The sequence below is a fragment of the Canis aureus genome, chromosome 12, assembly GCF_053574225.1.
Source record: "Canis aureus isolate CA01 chromosome 12, VMU_Caureus_v.1.0, whole genome shotgun sequence".
NCBI lineage: Eukaryota > Metazoa > Chordata > Mammalia > Carnivora > Canidae > Canis > Canis aureus.
In genome coordinates, this window is record NC_135622.1 from 48,407,700 (window position 1) to 48,426,924 (window position 19,225).

The 19,225-nt window shown below is 36.4% G+C and overlaps 2 long non-coding RNA genes across 10 annotated transcripts in view; both read right to left on the minus strand.

Annotated features, from left to right (window-relative positions):
* The window catches only part of LOC144324696 (uncharacterized), a 78,450-nt gene extending 72,570 nt beyond the window's left edge, over nucleotides 1-5,880 (minus strand). For 2 of the 4 annotated variants that reach the window (XR_013390129.1, XR_013390126.1), the window contains exons 1-2: nucleotides 4,480-5,880; nucleotides 1,969-2,078 (exon numbers count right to left, since the gene is read on the minus strand). This is a non-coding gene — a long non-coding RNA (uncharacterized LOC144324696). The remainder of the gene's footprint in view (nucleotides 1-1,968; nucleotides 2,079-4,479) is intronic. The other 2 variants (XR_013390128.1, XR_013390127.1) reach the window with 1 other exon arrangement.
* Nucleotides 5,881-9,879: 3,999 nt separating this feature from the next.
* Nucleotides 9,880-19,225, minus strand: part of LOC144281158 (uncharacterized) — a 366,474-nt gene continuing 357,128 nt past the window's right edge. For all 6 annotated transcript variants that reach the window (XR_013349638.1, XR_013349642.1, XR_013349639.1 and 3 more), the window contains 3 exons: nucleotides 18,139-18,691; nucleotides 13,953-14,123; nucleotides 9,880-11,473 (listed from right to left, as the gene is read on the minus strand). This is a non-coding gene — a long non-coding RNA (uncharacterized LOC144281158). The remainder of the gene's footprint in view (nucleotides 11,474-13,952; nucleotides 14,124-18,138; nucleotides 18,692-19,225) is intronic.

Below are 19,225 nucleotides of genomic sequence, written 5' to 3' on the forward strand. Positions count from 1 at the left end.
TTGCCACTGCTGCTCTAGCATGTAATTTATTAATAGTAATATTAAGCAATATTCCCTTGATTTCCATAACTGTAGTTTCCCAGGACAGTGTGATGCCACAAATAAGCTATAATAATGGTTGTTGTTATTTGTATTCATCATTTTGGAAGCTGCTCCCAGAATAGAACTACTAGTAATAGTTATCATGTCTGATTTTATGTTCAAAAGGTTATGATTTTAAAAAATGTTTGCCCTATTATGAACCATAGTTTGTTGTTCTCCTAACAGCAACACTGAAGTTTACCTAAACCAGGTAGGTCTTTAAAGGACTCTTTCCAAAGCCTTGAAATTACCAATGGTACACTTAATAATTTCCCTGGAGTGAAGTTGCACTGCAAGGCACACTGTCCCACCCAGCCATACAGGCAGGTGAGATAGTTTATATGCATAAGAACTCACAGTCCCAGAGTTTCCTCCTCTAAAGGATTTTTTTCAAGTTTTCCTTTAATCACATCATTCTGTTCTCTTCCATTTAAAGGCCTTGGCCTCCTACCACAGGATAATAGCATGTTGTTGAGTAGAGAAATGACATTGGTAGAACAGCTCTTGTATGAGGAAGACCTGAAGGACTATTGGAAGAAGGGTAGTTTACAAATGTCAAAGATGATTATTCCCCAGGACATAAAATAAAGGTAAATAGCATAAATCTTGTCTTTCTACACTGAAGGTTTTATTGTGTTTCCCCCTAGTTATTGCAAATCCAATTTTCATTGTAATCCCATTGGGAGTGTGACTCATACTAATTTTTGAGCTTGAAGAATTATCAGGGAACAAAATCATTGTATTGCTTTTGGACTCAAATGCAAATCTAGTATAAATATGAAATAGGCATTTCTGTACATTGAGAAAGTGTTTCTTTTCAGCTCAAAATTAAAAAAAAAAAGAAGCTACAAGAGACATATTTCTCTCCAAACATTAAGAAACAACTGAGCTAAGTTGCAAAATACCTTCTCTTCCTAGGTTGCCAGAACATGAAAAATTGCCGAGTTTCTAGGCCTTGAGCCAACCTTATTCAGGACTCAGGAAAGAAAAAAAAAAGTCTGGATAAATTCTCAATGTAAACTGCTATGGGATCATGCTACCACATAAGCCTGAAGAGAGGATATACCTGTACCTCTGTCTCGCCTTTCTGTTATTCCATCCTCAGTAAAAGACAAACCAAGTTAAAATGCTACCACCAGCCTTTCACTCAGCTTATTCAAGTCATCTGTACGGACTGCAACCACACATTGTGTCTACACACATTTCCTAAGTATTTCCAAAGAAAGTAATCAGTTTTATCAATTAAAATAAAAAATTAGATATTAGTCACATGGCATGATTGAATTGATAAGGTCTAAAATTGACAAATTATTCCACAACAGCCCTGGTTCCAGATATCTTTCATCAGTTGAAATAATCCCCTAAATTTAAAATATTCAAAAGAATCAACCAGAGGGCTCTGGCTGACATGTTCATGGAGATCTCTGAGCCAATCCTCCCCAGCCCAAGTGGTTCCCCTTTCCTGAACAGTTGCTAAGACCCATCAGAACTTCTATGGCTTCACCTGGCTCAATGTACAAACCTCTAGCCTAAGATCACTCAACTCCGATGCAGGCAACTTGTACTTCAAACCAATAACCATCACTAAGATAAGCTATGTGTTGAAGTGGAACAAGATTAATGGAAGAGATATTAGGATTTAAGTATGTGTTAAAGAGTCTAAAAGAAGCCAAATGAAGCCAACTCTGATATCTTTTCGATGTCTGTCTAATAATGACTAAATAAAATAGAAAATCCCTCCTTATAGTCATGATCATCTCACTCTTCATCAGTTCTTGAGGCTACTGTACATGACTCTCCTTCTGAAATTCCAAGGAAATGGAACTTCTTACCTCAATATGCCAGAGACCCCCAAATCAAAAGGTTACTGTTTCTTCCCAGACTTACACTTTCTACCTTGTGCTTGAATCTCTGATGATTCTTGAGCCCATCTGATTTTCTGCAACCATCTTCCAGCAATCTCTTATCCCAGGTAAATATGAAGCTCAAGAAGGCCCCTGTTAGAATTGAAGCAGACCCTTGTTTGACCCAGGTCATGGGCACATTCTGGTTTGCTCTTCAAGATTAATCTAACTTAGATATTTTAGCTAGAAGAGCTCTGATCCATATTGGCCAGCTACTCAACCCAGCTGAAGTCTCTCCATGAATCACAAGGTCTCCTTATAGCAGAAAACTTTCCCCTGTCTTCCACTCTACTTTTCCAGAGGCCACGAGAGATGCCATGACCCTAGAGAAGTGACAACCTCTTTTATAATGGCAAACTTAGAGTGGCCCTAGAATACATATTAGACTCTAGGAATATTGGTTGCTATGTAACACTCATGCCAGTATTTTACAAAATAATCCATCTAACTTATGTAATAGAATATTCAGAGAACAAAAAGAAAGTAAATCTTTTCCCAATAGGGTAGATATTTTGCTATAAAAAGATTTAGGTTTTTAGTTTTCAAATATAAAAAAGAAATGACTAGAGGCTGTGCACGTGTCTAGGTAGGGAGCATATGGGAAATCTCTGTACCTTCTACTCAATACTGCTCTAAGAAATAAAGTCTATTTAAAAAAAATTGAATTAGTTCTAAAATAAATATAAACATCTGGAATAAAAGAAATTTTAAAAGTAACTCTTAGCCTTTTTTTCCCTGTCAACGCTATTCTGATTTTACATTTTTTCTATTTTTAAAAATTGTGATAAATATATGTAATGTAAAATTTACCATTTTTACCATTTTAAGTGCACAGTTCTGTGGCATTAAGTCAATCTACATTATTGTGCAATCATTATTGTTATTCATCTCTAGAACCTTTAAATATCCCCCCAATAAAACTCTATCTTTATGGATTTGACTACTTTCTAGGTACTTCATATATGTAGACTCATACAATATTTTTGTGACTTTTTTAATGTAGCATACATAGAACATAGAGGTTCTATGTTGTTATATGTGCCAGAATTTCCTTCCTCTTTAATTAAAGTCTGCATAATATTCTGTTTATGTACATATCACATTTTATTTACCTATTCATTCATTAATGAATGCTTGGAGTATTTTATTCTGTCTTTTAGCCATATAGAATTTTGAAGTCATAAACAATAAAGATGAGAGCCTTATATCATCACCATTTCCTTTAAAAAAATTTAAGCAAATGACATTCTGAGCCATGAAACACATCTTGACAAGAAAAAAATAGAAAGAAAAAAAAGAAAAATTAAGTGGCCATATCTTATCAGCATGAAAAGGCTTAATTATTTGCTCAAAAATCAAAGTAGAGGACATATGAGTTACAGATTCTAGGCAGTTACTATGTGACTATTGTAAATTTAATGGAGCTTTATACAGTGTGTTTATTATAATAATAGGTGATATTATGCCCACATTTTTCACCTTCTCTAACTGCTCTTCTTGTTTTTATTTCTCTGTTTCACTTAGGATGACTGCCCTCTCCTCCATGCATTTTTCAAATACTTCAAATCCTATCTCTTGCAGAAAGCGTGACAGCTACAATTATCCACCTATCCTGATCTTGCCTTGATTCTACACACGTATGTTGATTTTTACATGTGACAAATTTTGTCTAGGTAATCAGGGCTAAGAGCTGGAATTTGACTTCCTTTTGCATGTCTAAATACATTGAGAAACATCAATTTACCATACACATATTTGTTAATGGCCTCATGTGTCCTAGTCCCTTTTGGTCTCTGCTATAATGTCTCACATAGAACTGGTCAAAGAATTGGTGTTCATTCTTAATGATGGTTAATGGCATATTTGTTCAGTGTATGTTCATATACCTCCTCTCCACTAAACAAACAGCACATTCTACTGTCAACTGGGTATAAAATCTAGTACAGGGGGTGCTCCATTCAGTTAAGCATCTGCTTTTGGCTCATGATCCCAGGGTCCTGAGATCAAGCCCCACATCAGGCTCCTTTCTCAGCAGAGAGTCTGTTTCTCCCTCTCCCTCTGCCCCTATGTCCACTTGTGCTCTCTCTCTCAAATAAACAAATAAAATCTTTAAAAAATAAACCAAAACCTAGTGGGTTATTCATGTTATAACAACAGAATGGTTGAGCTGAAGAAACTATGTTCATTACATAAGTAACTCAGCACAAACGTAGGTATCAGATGCCAAAAATTACTACAAACAATTAGAAAGCATACGGTTAGTGACTCACAGCAGTTTGATATTTGGTCAGAGCTTGAACTACAGAAAAGGACTCTCAAATCTGATTCCTTTTGTAATGGCCATCACAATCTTTATCATCCAGCAGTAAATACACCCAGCTAAGGGTAAATAATACTAGTACTCTTCTTTATAGAAAAGGCTGTATACACCTGACCCCAAGGTCTATGTATATGGAATGGGATAAAAACCATAAATATCTAAGTTTCCACTCACATTTGACCATACATATGCCTCTCAGAGAAACTCCAGGTTTCTGGCTATTTCTTCCAGGTCCCTCTGCAGACAGGAGAGCAGGATGTGCTACTAGAAGTCAGAACATCTGGGTTGACTTTACACCTGCCACACTCAAACCATAAGAATTAATTCAGTTCATTTTCTTCTCCAATAATTTGTTTCCTTTTTAATATAAGTTCAGTAAATCTTTTTTTAACTTTTGTGAAGAGTTATGGAATATTAAATGTGATAATACATGTGAATCATTTTTGTAACTGTGAATGGCTATATATACCCAAGCAAAATTGATTTACATATTGTCTACGAGGCAAAAACTTAAAGCATGGAAATAGTGGAGACAATATTACAGATTTTAAATGTTTTTTTCTTTTCTTTTTTTCCCATTCCACCAAGATTTGATTTCCTATTCTTCCCTAAACAGTCCCAAAGAAAAAAATTTCTAGATCACTAGGATGGTTAAAGGCACAAATCATGGCAGGAAGCACACAGAAATCCTGGATATTTGAAGTGCAGGTGCATCTTGATAGTAACTTGTGCAGATTCAGATTTGTCTCTGTGGATAAGTGTAACCAGTATACAATGACAGATATTTATTGAACATATACAGATGCTGGGCCCCGTAAGTATAATGATAGAAAATATTTAGTAAGCCCTAATTTGTATCAGATACTGCTCTAATAACTTTATGTATACTTATTTAAGAATCACAGCAATTTTAATAGTGACTATTGCTATCCTGTTTTACATACAAGGATACTGAAGCACAGAGAAGTCAAAAAACTTGTCCAAGGTCCCTAAACCAGTATGTAGAAGAGCCCAAATTCCAAACCAGGCACTTGTTAGAAACCATACTAAGCATTTTTCTGTTCCTAAGATAACAACAAGGCAAAGCAAAAGTCTGGCTAAGTGAGGAATGCATAAAAAATCTTTATGAAACAGCAGCTGCTGAGTATTTCCATCTTTCTTCTAAACCCTAAATATAGGCAGTTACAATCAGGAGAAAGAAATTCTTAGAAAACTTCTAGAGTTTCCAAGGAGAAGGAAAGACTGGTAGTGACACAGCAAATGGGTATGTCAAGGGTATTCAACACTAAAATTCACTGGAAGGAGCAAAAGCCTTTATCCCTTGGTAAACATGATTAGCTAAGGTAAACGAGCTTAAAGAGAAACAAAAGAAGCTATTTGAGTACAGCCTTTATTTTTCTTTTAAAGATTTTATTTATTTATTCATAAGAGACACAGAGAGAGAGGTAGAGATAAAGGCAGATGGAGAAGCAGGCTCCCTGTAGGGAGCCCAATGCAGGACCCAATCCCAGGATCCCAGGATTAGGACCCTAGCCAAAGGCAGATGCTCAGCCACTGAGCTACCCAGGATCCCTTGAGTACAGCCTTTGAAATAAGATGTCAGCACACAGAATAATGTATATCCTGTGATTTAGAATAAATGGAATATAGAGATCAATGTTTAAAACAAACATTATAAATATCTTAAAAGAGCTAGGAGAGGATATATTGATGATATTGAACAGCAATACACAATTATCAAGAAGAAGAAAATAGGTTTATTGGATATAAAAATATAAATACATTTTCCAAAATCACAAGCTACAAATTAAATTAGTCAACAGAAAGATCAGATCCAGGGACTTATTTACAAGGTCCTAGAAAGCCATAAAGTAATGGAAAATATAAAAGAAAAGTTAATAAGCATAGATGATAAAAATACAATGGCCATTTATAGCAGTTTCAAAAAAAAAGAAAACAAATAAAGATGTTAAAATAGATAAAATAATATTCCACCAGGATTTAAAAATATGAACACTTAAGATAAAGGACCTTGGAATGTGCAAACTAGTGCAGATTGAAAACTCCCCATGTATATATGTAATTTAAGAAAATTTAACAAAATATTCAGAAAATATTCAAAGAATGAAGTTATTTTAAAGGAAAAAGTTTCAGATTGATACCAGTTTTTTCACTGTCAACACTGGGAGCAAGTGCCAGTAGGCTACCACTTTCAAAGTGTTAAAGACCTTTAAAACTATCTATCAATTGTTATATTTATTTACTTATTTTTATTTTAGAGTATATATGATTCCTTAAATAATAAAACCCCTATTTGAAAGAAAGAAAGAAAATGAACTCTAGACAATGATTTGTGAAATTTGGGAAATAAGTGTACTCAAATAACTTAGTAAAGTTTAAGTTTGTCTAAAAGTAAAGAGAATAATGAAAACTTAGGAGAGGTGGTGACTAAACCAGAAGGGAGTTTACAAACACCATGTGGAGATATCCACTGGGTCTCCATTTTTCTTGAACATTTCTGGGTAGTGATTTACAATCTAAAGCAAAAGACTCCTCTCTGCACTTCTTTCCTCCAACTATTTAAAGACAAAAATCTGTCCAGAAGTGTGGCCTGGAGCTGGGAGCCAAAAGGAATACTCAAAAGAAGACCAAGGATATATTGCCTTTCTATTGCTCCACAAACAACTACTACAAATTTAGAGGTTTAAAACAGCACACATTAATTATTTCCCAGTTTCTGTATAAGTGTAGACACAGCTTAATCGGATCCTCTGCTTTCGAGTCTCATCAGGCAGCAAAACAAAGTTAAGTGAGGTTGTAGTCTCATCGATTGCTTGATGGGAAGAGATGCACTCCCAAGTTCTCTCAGGTTGTTAGCACAATTCATCTTCTGAAGATGTCGGACTGAGGTTCCTATTTTCTTTTTTTTTTCTTTGCATTTTTTTTTGTATTTTTTTTTATTGGAGGTCAATTTGCCAACATATAGTATAACACCCACTGCTCATCCGTGAGGTGCTTCCCTCAGTGCCCATCACCCAGTCACTCCATCCCCCATCCACTTTCTCTTCCACTACCCCTTGTTTGTTTCCCAGAGTTAGGAGTCTCTCATGTTTTGTCACCCTCTCTGATTTATCCCACTCATTTTCTCTCCTTTCCCCTATAATCCCATTCATTCTTTTTTATATTCCCCATATGAGTGAAACCATATAATGTTTGTCCTTCTCTGGTTGACTTACTTCACTCAGCATGATACCCTCCAGTTCCATCCATGTTAAAGCAAATGGTGGGTATTTGTTGTTTCTAATGGCTAAGTAATATTCCATTGTATATATATGCCACATCTTCTTTACCCATTCATCTTTTGATGGACACTGAGGCTCCCATCAAAAAAAGACATATACATGGCCAACAAGCACATGAGAAAATGCTTCAAATCATTTGCCAACAGGGAAATACACATCAAAACCACAATGAGATACCACCTCACACCAGTGAGAATGGTGAAAATCAACAAGACAGGAAACAACAAATGTTGGAGAGGATGTGGAGAAAGGGGAACCCTCTTGCACTGTTGGTAGGAATGTGAACTGGTACAACCACTCTGGAAAACTGTGTGGAGTTTCCTCAAAGAGTTAAAAATAGAGCTACCCTATGACCCAGAAATTGCACCTCTGGGTATTTACTTCAAAGATACAGATGCAGTGAAAAGCCGAGACACCTGCACCCCAATGTTTATAGCAGCAATGTCCACGATAGCTAAACTGAGTTTCCCCATTTTCTTGCTGGTTGTCAAAAAGTACTAACTTCCATTCCTAGAGACACCTGTGATTCCCTGTCATGTGACTTTTTCCACAGGCAAGTCACAACATATCCACTTTCTTCTCCAAGGCCAGCAAGAATATGTCTCCCTCCCATCTACAAAGGTGAAGTCATATATAACAAAACAATCATGAGAAAACATTACATCATGTTTACCAAGATCTATTGCTTAGAAGCAAGTCACAGGCACTGCTGGCACTGAAGAGGAGGGGATTATACAAGGACATGATCTATAGTAAGTAACTTAAAGGTGTGTCTACCACAGGTGCCTAGGGTTTTCCACCTTGTATGTCTTTCTCCTCTTAGACTGCCAAGGTAGGTTCAACTTTGAGCCTGTCCATTACCATAAAAGATAAAATTCAGGAAAACATGAACTGGCATGCCAAAATTTCAATTTTTGTACCTACAGAGTACAATACTGTATAAGAAAGACTACAAACCAAACAGCATACACTACATAAAACAGAATTATTGAAATAGATGGCCTACAAATACAAAATAAGCACACTAAATATTCTCTAAGATAAGAGGGTGTATACTGATAATATAGAGCAGGGGCAAGAAGTCATAAAAAATTGGAAATATTAAGTTGGCAGGATATAGAAGCTACAAGTTTTTAAATGGTCTAATTAGTATGAGTACACTGAAGAGTGAATGAGCAAGCTGAAAGATCAAACTGAGGAACCCTCCCAGATGACACCAAAAGAGGAAAAAAAGAAATAGAAAATATAAGGGAAAAGATAGGGAATACAGAGGTTAGAAGCAGGAGTGCCAATAGCTATAATTGTTTTGGAAGAACAAAAAATAAGAAACAGGAGGAAGAAGATATTTGTAAAAAGTTTGAAAATAAATCTCCTAGAATTAAAACCTTAATAAGAAACCTCAGGATGGAAGGGTCCATACTGTGCCAAATGGGATAGGTAAGGAGATATCCATACCTGTACATATTAAAAGCACCCAACAAACATGGACACTATCCGGAAAAAATGTAGGTTCCCTATAATGAAACTGAATGAGACTGACATCAGATCTTAGAATTCTTTGTTTAGCAAAATTACAATTAAAGTATGAGGGTGAAAAAAATATCGTCAGGCACATTGGTCTCAGAAGATTCAACATACAAAAAATTTCTTTGGAAAACACTCTTGGAAGAAGCATTCAAATAAGAAAAAATATATATATCCAGGGAATTCTGCAACCCATATGAGAAGTAAGGATGATTAACTATTTTAGCACAGATTATAGTTTATCTCTTAAAGATAAAAGAGGAAAGCAGTACTCTGTAAACTTAGAACGAAAATGAAGAGGGAGATAAAGCGGGAGAAAAGACCAAAACATACTAAGAATGCCATAATTTCATTTGTTTGGGGGAAAGATGCAGATAATAATTAATTTTACAAATAAATATGGATACAAACATAAGGATTCTTTATTGAAAGATAAGGAATATAAAAACAAAGAAGCACCTTCAATTTCAAAACCAGCAGAAGAAAATCTAACATGACAAATGTTGACCAAAGTAAACAAAAAGAAAGGACATTAAAGGGAAAATATTAAATAAGATCACAGAAACAATTCCCCATATAATTATGAAAATAAGACTAAACTCACTAATAAAAGAGAATAATTCAGACTGAAAACAGAAAAAGTTCCAACAATATATCACCTAAAATATTTGGAAATAAAATAAGAGTTGAAAGTAAAAAATAGGTGAGGGATATGTCATACAAATATTAACCAAAAGAAATCGGGGGGAGTATTTTCAATATCTAACAAAATATAGTTGCAAACAAAGAAAATCACAAGAGATGAAAGGGGATCATTATATTAGCAAAAAGTGCAATTGAACAAGATCATAAAACCATCATAAAGAGCTATCACTACAACAATAAAATCACAAAATATATAAAGCCAAAATGGGAAAAACTACAGAGAGAAATAAATAAATTATCAATTGTTGCTAGAGATTTTATTACACTTCTCTCAGAAATGGATACATAAGGCAAAATAAATAGAAACATGGAAAGTATGGATAAATGAACTTCTGTTCATTGAAGGACACCCTTAATACAAATAACACAGAAATATAATAGTAGGGACAAGGCATAAAACAGTACCTATAAAGTCAGGACATCAAAATAAATGTGAGCAAAAATATTAATAGGTAATAGAAGAAAGCAAAATTTACTAATAAGTGCAAGAAGAAACTGTCAGACTCACTAGAAAGTAGAGACATGCAAATGAAATTATGATATACTATTATACATCATAAATAAGGGAAAAACAATATTTTTAATGACTAGCACCTATTAGGAAAGATGTGTACACTTGTGTACCAGAGATGGCAATGCAACGTCCAAAAGAAACCCAGGCTCCTTTAGTGCTAACACTAGTATCCAATGAGCGTGCAATCTCAGATGGGAGACATGCTAGCAGAAACATAATAATTGCATAATTCTCAATATCTGTCCATCCTAGGTGATCTCAGCTGGCATTCAGAGTGTGCTTTAATTTAAATCTAGAAATAACAACAAGAGAAAAGACAAAAATCCCACTCTCTACAGGAGGAAGGTAGAGATAGGCCTTACCTAATTCATTCCATGGCTATCCCAGATGCCCAGAATATCTTGAGGACCTCAGAACCCTTCTTCCTGGGACACTTTACTCTCCAGTGCTGCCCAGTAATGTCCTAGATATGAGTGGCTGAACCTCATGCTTTATTTCCTGAGAGTAAACCCTGAATACGGTGGGTTCTCCCTTCCTAAGCCACAAACAATGGACTCCAGATAAACCAATATATGTCATCTAACTGGATATAACAAATTAACAATAATCTCTTATTGCAAATTAGTTTCCAATTAAACATAATATGATAATTCTGATCTGTTAGCAATTATCAATTTTCGATTACTAAATGCTAATATATCATAATGATCAGTTAAACTTGATTCTTAAAAGAAGTTCAGGAAGTATCTCCTCATCTAATGCCTTTCCAACTCAGTAATAATCACCCAGCAATTTCTGTGGATTAGCACTGCACGGTGATCTTCACCCAGGCATAAATTATTTTTTGCCATATCCATGATACTTTGTGATCAGTTTTGTCAGATAAAATATAAGACATCTAGTTAAATTTGAATTTGAGATAAAAAACTTCTTTTTTTACTATAAGTATGTCCCAAATATTACATATACTAAATCTGGCAACTGCTTCTGATTTCACATTTGCCTGACTTCTAAATGGCAGGGCTGTTGATATTTAGTATCCTCTTGTTTTTATTCACTTTTGTCAGAACGGAGTCTCATTCTTCTGGTAATTTCTCATTGCCAATAAAGCAAAATCTGCTGCCTAAAAAAAGGAAAAAAAAAAAAACATGCGTTTTCCATTCAATTATAATAAAATATGACATAGGTATTAATATCCCCAATGTACAAAGAGGATAACTGAGGTTCATATGTTCAAAACTGCTCTTGGGATCACATAGAGATCCAGTGGAGTCAATCCCAGGATGTGGAGTAGTCTGAGTCCAGTCATTTCCTTTTCCACTTAACCATATTATTAGGAAAAATAAAGGAAAAATTCAAAGACTTGGCAGTGCATTGGGGTGGGTGAGTGGAGCAATACTTTTGCACTGATTGAGGAGTTTTGACCAGAGTGGGATAGTATCCAAAATATGTAAAGCACTTATAAAACTCAACATCCAAAAAAAAAAAAAAAATCCACTTTCAAAATGGGCAGAAGACTTGAACAGACATTTCTCCAAAGGAGATACAGATGGCTAACAGACACATGAAAAGATGCTCAACATCAGTGATCATCAGGGAAATGCAAATCAAAACTACAATGAGATATCACCTCATATCTGTCAGAATGGCTAAAATTAACAACATAAAAAACAACAAGTGTTGGCAAGGTTGTGGAGAAAGGGGATTCCTTTTCTGCTGTTGGTGGGAATGCAAACTGGTATAGTCACTCTGGAGAACAGTGTGGAGGTTCCTCAAAACGTTAAAAATAGAACTACCCTGAGATACAGCAGTTGCATTACTAGGAATTTACCTAAAGAATACAAAAATACTAATTTGGAGGGATATATGCATCCTGGTTTTTATAGCATTATCTACAATAGGCAAACCATGGAAAGAGCCCAAACGTCTATCAACTGACGAATGGATTAAGAAGATGCGGTGTAGGGCCGCCTGGGTGGCTCAGCGGTTTAGCGCCGCCTTCAGCCCATGGCATGATCCTGGAGACCCCATGATGGAGTCCCATGTCAGGCTCCCTGCGTGGAGCCTGCTTCTCCCTCTGCCTGTGTCTCTGCCTCTCTCTCTCTCTCTCTGTCTCTCTCTCACTCTGTATCTCTCATGAATAAATAAATAAAATCTTTTAAAAAAGAAGATGTGGTGTATATATACAATGGAGAATATTCCTCAGCCATAAAAAAATAATGGAATCTTGCCATTTGCAATGATGTGGATGGAGCTACAAAGTAATAGGTTAAGCAAAATGTCAGAGAAAGATAAATACCATATGATTTCACTCACAGGTGGAATTTAAGAAAGAAAATAAACAAGGATAGGGAAAAGAAGAGAGAGAGGCAGATCAAGAAACATACTCTTAACTATGGATAACTGATGGTTACCAGAGAGGAGGAGGGTAGTGGATGGGTTAAATAGATAATGGGGTTAAGGAGTGCACTTATTGTGATGTTACATGTGTTATATTTAATATTGAATCACTCAGTTGTATACCTGAAGCTAATATTACACTGTATGTTAACTAACTGGAATTTATTTATTTATTTATTTATTTATTTATTTATTTATTTATTTATTTTTAAAGATTTTATTTATTCGTTTGACAGAAAGAGGTAACACAAGCAGAGTGGCAGGCAGAGGGAGAGGAAGAAGCAGATGTGAGGCTCTATCTCACGACCCTGAGATCATGACCTGAGCTGAAGGCAGTCACTTAACCAACTGAGCCACTCAGGTGCCCCAACTAACTGGAATTTAAGTAAAAACTTAAAAAATGAGTGGGAAAAATCAGTGAAGGTGACAGAACATGAGAGACTCCTAACTCTGGGAAATGAACAAGGGGTAGTGGAAGGGGAGGTGGGTGAGGGGTTGGGGTGACTGGGTGATGGTCACTGAGGTGGGCACTTGATGGGATGAGCACTGGATATTATGCTATATGTTGGCAAATCGAACTCCAATTTAAAAAAATATACAAAAAACAAAAAACAAAAAACAAAAGCCTTAAACAAAGGGGCAGCCCAGGTGGCTCAGTGGTTTAGCGCCGCCTTCAGTCTAGGGCCTGATCCTGGAGACCCAGGATCAAGTCCCACGTCAGGCTTCCTGCATGGAACCTGCTTCTCCCTTTGCCTATGTCTCTGCCTCTAAATAAATAAATAAATAAATAAATAAATAAATAAATAAATAAATAAATAAATAAAATCTTTAAAAAAAAAACTTAAAAAAATAAAATCAAAAAAGAACTCCAGTTATTGATGTTGGGGTCTCAGGCTGCCTTAGAGCAATAGTGCCTGGACCTCTGTAAATTTCAGAGCTCAGCTCACTGTGCTGTTTCTTATAAGTCATCCACTGTTGGATGGTTCTTCATCCAACAGTGAAGAACCATCTTGGACATGCAGGGAGAAGATAAACCTAAAGCAGTGACTTGAAATCACATTTACTTGTCCCTATCCCAGAGCCCCCACATAAGTCATCTTACATCTTCCTGCTTTAGTCACCATATATGGAACAAAACAAAGCTCAACTTATAAATCCCAATTCCAGGAACCATTTACAAAACCCAGTGCCCTTTCCTTCACCTGTCTTCCTTCACTGAGAAGATACACTCTCCTACATTTAGGAAAATCATCCAAATTATATGAGCTAATTATCCATGTCGTTCCTCTCTCTCTCTTTTTTTTTCTTTTTTCTAAATTATGGTCATGTTTAAGAGACTCCAATTGCTTTTTTTAAACAGAAGATTGAACCACCTATTGGAATAAAAGAGAATGTGCTAATTAGAGTTCAAATCAAATAATAGGACATGGTTTAAATTTATACTTATAAAACAATTTATCCTCACCTTTGCACCCCTAACTCTATGGACTCAAAACAGAAGAATGACCCCAAGTCACCTTGAATCTGTCCATCCTTACAACCTGACAATGATTGCTTTTTTTGTTTTGTTTTGTTTGTCTCTTTCAACCAGAAGTAACTTCTCTTAACTGTGAGATTATGCAGCTCTGTTTGGAAAGCTTTTGTGAGTCCCTGTAGTATAATGACTTTCCTTTAGAGAGCATGTAATTTTAGGTTCTTGCATAACAGCACAGATTTTTATGGTATTACTAAACTTTGTAATTTTATTTCCCTCTGACAATTAAGTGCACATTGATGTTATGGAATTTTTTCTTCCTTCCATCACAGTTGGATGAAATTGGAAAGGCAGGCTGCGCTGTGTTGGGAGTGCTCTTGTCTAGAAGTGTAAACGTTTTGTGATTCCCTTGTTGAAGATCCATTTCACACATAGGCAAATCCATCACATCACTACTGTTTGCTTTCAGTTACAAACAAGCTGTAACCCAAAATACACAATGCACCAACCAAAAACAATCAATGTGCCATTTATGCACTCCCTTTGTTTAGGAAATAGTTTAACAGTTTACAGTACATTAACTCAGATGTTTAAACTAACCTTTCTGCAGAAAGTGAGCATCTTTCAAATAAATGCATTTTTTTCCCTCTGGAATTCATCATTTCTCATCACTAGCCATATCACTTTCTTGTCTGTTGCACTCAGACCTGGGCAACAACACCTGTCTTCTATAGAGACCCTCACTGCTTCCCTTTGCTATGTAAATGAGGCACATCACCTGTGCAGATCCAGGCAGCTGAATGCAGATGACTGTGAACTGAGCAACCCCATTTGGACATGTGTGAGTCACTCCGTCCCCTGGAGGCCAGGTGAAGGTTTCTCTACCACAAAAATGAGTATTCAATATCCATTAGGCATATGACAATTGGGACCTGGGTCCCTCTAAATTGAATTTTGTAATTTATCCAAGAATCTCTAAGAATGATAATGCTGTCTCTTAATTTTCATCTGTTGGCTTTAATCCATTCCCTGATGATTAGAGTTTTGCAAGCTTGCTTGGACTTAATGATGCTTCTCCTAGAAAGGTTTATATGATCAATAATAGTATGATCCCAAGACAAGGTGGATAGAAACTCGGAATTCAGTCTGTCTCAGCCTCTACTCTATGGTCAGGTGCAAGCATTTCCTACCAGAAATCACTTCCTGTAGTTGGCCAATCTCACCTGCTTCTACTCTGTCCTCAGATAAAGGAAGGCACTAGACAAATGTTTATGATCTTCACTTCAAGTAATAGCTTAACCTTAAAATCTGCCAGTGGTGCTTGCTCCTTCCTAACACTTAGATAAACTCTTATTGACTACGTGTTTGCACCTCCCCCGCCCCCAATTCACATGTTGAAACCCTAACCCCTAATTTGTCTGTATTTGGAGATGGAATCTCTAAGGAAGTAGTTATCATTGTGTGTGTGTGTGTATGCGGTGAGAGCACCTGAAATCTACTCTCTTAGCAAGTTTCCAATATACAATATGGTATTAAGTATAGTCATCATGCTGTATGTCAAAACATCATATTGTACTCCTTAAATATATATAAATGTTATTTAAATTTTCTTAAAGAAATCCTCTGAAATTGTTTTTGATTGAAAAAAAAAGAATTAAGGTTAAAAGAGGTCACAAGAGTGGCTTGATCCTGTAGGATTGGCATCCTTATAGGTAAATACACCAGAAAGCCCTCTCCCCCAGCACACATGCACAGAGGGAAGGCCATCTGAGGACACAGTGAGAAGGCAGCCATATACAAACCAAGAAGAGAGCTCTCACCAGAAACCAACAGGCTGGCACTCTGATCTTTGAATCTGCCTCCAGAACTGTGAGAAAATAAATTTCTGTTGTTTAAGCCCTCTAGTCTATGATATTTGTTATGGCAGCCTGACAGTGTGTGTATAAGTTATCTTAGAAGCTATGTTAATATTCTTGGAGTTTTCACCAAAGAAGTTGTAGGTGAACTCGGACTCATTTTCCATACACAAAACACCATCTCCAAAATTATACAATTGAGAAATTAGTACATGTAGTTGTATGGTCCTGGATTTAGTAGCCTGGACAAATAACTATGGATTTATTCACTCTAAACTTTGAAGCTTGTTTCTATGAGCTATCCTGAATAAGCCTAAAATAGTCAAAAAAGGAAAAAAAAAGAATTATTTCCCTATTAGTGGTCTCTCTACTATGTCCAGAAGCAGTATCTCAGAGCTCATAGATTTTGCTAAGGTAAGGATATGATGGCAGTCTGTTCATCCTTAACTCCTTTAATACTTATTTTTCACATTAATCAAACCCACCAATCACCCATTACTTTTTCTAATAGAAGTTTTTTCCAGATTCGGGAACCTCACCTGTTAGGCTGATTAGACTGCAAAGTTTAGTGGCTGTGCTTGACTAAGTATGAACACACAGAATAGTGCAGGCCCCACACACTGCCATATGAAGATGACCCTTCTGTGACCACTCTGTCCAGTCATTGAAGATATTCTGCAGCAAAACTGACTCACATAGGCTTAATAAACCATTAGGTCCAAGAAAATAACCAGGAAACTGTGCCTGGTGTATCAATGTAGGTGGCAAACCTATAGCTTTCTGTGTGTGTGTGTGCGTGTGTGTGTGTGTGTGTGTGTGATGGGCTAGGAAGCTTTCATTAAAATTATTATTTTTAAGCATGCATTAAACATCCTATGTAATGAAAATTGTACAGATTTGAAGATCCAAAATGGATTTAAGTGAGCCATGCACACTTCAGGAGCTCAGTCAGCATTAGATTTCTTCCTTCTCACAGGTGTCTCATTCCAGCTGGTTCCCATTCCCTTCACTCCTCTTTCCTTTCCAGGTTCAGTGCTCTGGGGTACTCCCTGTATAATGAGTATTTTATTTTATTTTATTTTATTTTATTTTATTTTTTATTTATGGTAGTCACACAGAGAGAGAGAGAGAGGCAGAGACATAGGCAGAGGGAGAAGCAGGCTCCATGCCAGGAGCCTGACGTGGGATTCGATCCCGGGTCTCCAGGATCGCGCCCTGGTCCAAAGGCAGGCGCTAAACCGCTGCACCACCCAGGGACCCCATGTATAATGAGTATTTTAATTGAGAATAGGGATAAATAAATGTGGGGGAGAGGGTGAACTTAGCTTCCTCTTTGACTGAGGTACCTGTTCAGTGAACGTTTATTCAGTAAGAATCCAGTGATCCTGAGCAGAGAAATTTTTTACCCTGTGATATGACTTGCTTTTTCTCCATTTGGTGACTACAGATTATGATTAATGACTCTCTCCCCAGTTATCTGGCCCAAATCCCCTTTAGAATCTCCTCTGGGACTATGTAGTGAGACTAGAAATGCATTTCTATTCCCCAAATTCCATCTCCCATTCCTGGAGGGACTCTGGAGCTCCCTGTTGAACAGGGCTGACAGGGGAGCCTGCATATACGCTCTCCAAATTCAAAGCAGGATTTATGAATCCTGACCAGGATTTTCATGCTGTCTATACTACCGTGAAATTATCTGCTGATTCTATTTAGTGAACAAGGTAGCAGGTTGAAGCCTGCCATTCCCAAGCCCAGCAGAAAGATTATGTGGTCACAATGCTAATGTGATAATACAGAGTCTAATGAACAGGACTTCTGTTGGGGAGGTGGCTTATCCAACCCATAATCACTTTTCTAGTGCCTAAATAGGAGGCAAATGAAAGAAGGTATGTTTGTGCACTATTTCTCCACTTACTACTTATGCATAGTATATATTATTCAAAATAAACAATTATTCCTAAGAAAACAAAACTATTTGCATTTCCCAGGAGAGAATTTGCCCCTTTGAGGAAGTTAGTGGCAGAGAATAAAAACCATTGCCTACAACAGAAATAGTACCATATTCTTTCTGCAGCAGAAAATCCAAATGCTTTATCCTGGCAAGCCCAGCCTTCCACATCTTGGCCTTGTCCAGTTTAATTTCTTTCACTTCACAAAAGCCCAACATGGTCCTTGCTCTTGAGTTGGGCTTACTTCTTGCTCTAAATAGAGACCAATATTGTAAGTACCAATGTTTAAAAAGTTATGGGTGGGAAAACTTCCAATGTTCACTTCCTTTGGTGAAATATATACAGTGAGCATCACACTATGAGGATGATTCTTCTGCATAAATTATTCCATTAGTACTCTACCCACAATGGTTTTTCCTTGATTTATAGAGCAGTGGTTTTCAAATTTTCATAAGCAATCAGAGTTCCTTAAGAGGCTCATTAAAACAGAGATTGCTGGAACCCATTCCCAAAGTTTCTTATCTAGTAGGCCTAGGTTGGAAACCAATAATTTGTATTTATAAAAAATTTCCAGGTGGTTCCTGTGCTGCTAATCCAGGTACCAACTTTGATGACCATTGTCCTAAAGTTGTGCTGTCCAACTCCATATAGTCAAAGGAACCCTGAAAAAGAAGAACAAAAGTGGGAGTATCACAACCTCAGATTTCAAAATATCTAACAAAGCTGTAGTAATCAAAACATTATGGCACTGGCACAGAAACAGACATATAAATCAGAGAAACAGAAGAGATAATGCAGAAATAAACCCACAATTACACTGTCAATTCATCTTTGACATAGGCAAAAATATGCAATGGGAAAAAGATAATCTCTTCAACAAATAGTGTTGGGAAACTTGACAGTTATATGCAAAAGAATAAAACCAGACCACTTTCTTACGTTATATACAAAAATAAACTCAAATGGATTAGGGACCTAAATATGAGACCTGAATCCATAAAAATGCTGGAAGAGAACACAGACAGCAATTTCTCTGACATTTGGCCAGAGCAACATTTTTCCAGATATGACTCTTGAGGGAAGAGAAATCAAAGAAAACATAAACTATTGAGACTACATCAAAATAAAAAGCTTATGCATAATAAAGGAAACCATCAACAAAACTAAAAGACAACTACTCAGTGGGAGAAGATATT